Source organism: Vollenhovia emeryi, unplaced genomic scaffold (genome assembly GCF_000949405.1).
Source record: "Vollenhovia emeryi isolate VEMERY1.0 unplaced genomic scaffold, V.emery_V1.0 DF944046.1, whole genome shotgun sequence".
NCBI lineage: Eukaryota > Metazoa > Arthropoda > Insecta > Hymenoptera > Formicidae > Vollenhovia > Vollenhovia emeryi.
In genome coordinates this window covers 1-1,565 of record NW_011962320.1, presented here as the reverse complement: position 1 = coordinate 1,565, position 1,565 = coordinate 1, and the positions used below count along the sequence as shown (strand labels likewise).

Genomic DNA, 1,565 nt, shown 5'->3' with positions numbered 1-1,565 from the left:
TTCCCCACATAAACATACAAGTTGGTATTTAAGGCAGTGTTGTTCAGTGGATCATATACATATGTACATTTTATTTATTATTATTTAATTATTTCGATCAAGACCGTATTCTGACCTGAATTTATTATCCGGCTTAAGTTTTATTATTTAACATGTTTTAGCGAAATAAAGAACAATGTTCTTCTCCTACATACTAAATTATTATTTATTACGCATATTAACGTTGCATACATTCTTACTAGCTTAGGATAAACATGTTTTTATGGATATTATTAAATAATTTGAGACTTCGGATTAATTCACTTTGCTGCTGCGTTTATTTAAAATTCACAAACCAAATTTAATCCATTTATTTAATTTCTATCGACAACGTATTAAGTAGGATCAAACATTAAGAGGTTGTTGTTCTTATTATCCATATTATCCTTATTTTCCGTTCAACATTTTCTCAAGCTGAGCCTTTGATTCCTTGGCCCATTTTTCTATAGCAGCCTAAAATCATGAATATATTTTCGTTATTAATTGTGATAATCTAGTAATAATGCTTAAACTTTAAAAAATAGACGAATAATAGGAGTGTAAAAAATGTTATACTATTATACATTCAATATAAACATAATTTAAACTTAAATAAAATTTATAATTTCCTCCCTCATGTTTCGTTATGTGTGTGTGTGTGTTTGCGTATATTTTGTATATGCATATGCAGAACTTTACAAATGTAGCACAAAATTTAAAAATTCAAAAGAATAATAATATCATAACACATATTAAGCATCGTGAGATGCATAACAATTTGAATTGAATAAAGAACTATTCCGTGTAAAAAGATCTGCTTGGTTGTAAAAAATATATGAATGACAGTGTAACAGGTTAATGATAATTATTTATAACATGTGCGATCAAATAAATTTATATTTGACATTCTATATAGATGTGAAATTATATATATAGTTTTGTTTGAATTTTTGTTTAGAATAATATTAAAAGAAATAATTGAAATATTGAATAAAATCGATTTATCTTACTTGATTAACCGCAGGGTTAGCGTCGGCGTCAGACATTGCATTAATAGCCGGGATATTAACTGCGACTAAGATCGCAATTACAGCAAATAAGAAAATTATGATTTTCATATTCGTTTTCACGTAGTGATAAGAAAAATAACTGTATTACGTCTCGTTACGTATTACTCTACATTTGATTTCGTGGAGTGACTAATTTATAGTGAAACTTGTATTGGCGATAAGGAATATCAAGAATATAAAGTAGAAAACGTGCACTTTTGTAGTTACGACGAAAGATATGAAGCATCGTAAGATATGCAATAGTTTGAAAAATATCTGGATATAAAGATGATTATTGTCGTGAATCTTTTTTACTACAATACAATATACATATACGAGGGTGAATAAAAAATTATCTGCGCTTTTCGTTCAACAATTTATTTACACAAAAATAGGTGTTCAATATGTACATCATTTTTCAACATAGTCTCCTCCCTTGGCAATGCACTTGGTACAGCGGTCCACAAGCTTGCGTATACCTTCCGAGAAGAAGGTTGG

General features: G+C 28.4%; 1 long non-coding RNA gene across 1 annotated transcript; it reads right to left on the bottom strand.

Annotated features, from left to right (window-relative positions):
• Positions 1-294: 294 nt before the first annotated feature.
• Positions 295-1,224, bottom strand: LOC105564289. The gene is made up of 2 exons (XR_001009107.1): positions 1,029-1,224; positions 295-492 (listed from the first exon to the last, which is right to left on the bottom strand). It is a non-coding gene; the product is annotated as an uncharacterized LOC105564289 (long non-coding RNA).
• Positions 1,225-1,565: the final 341 nt, after the last annotated feature.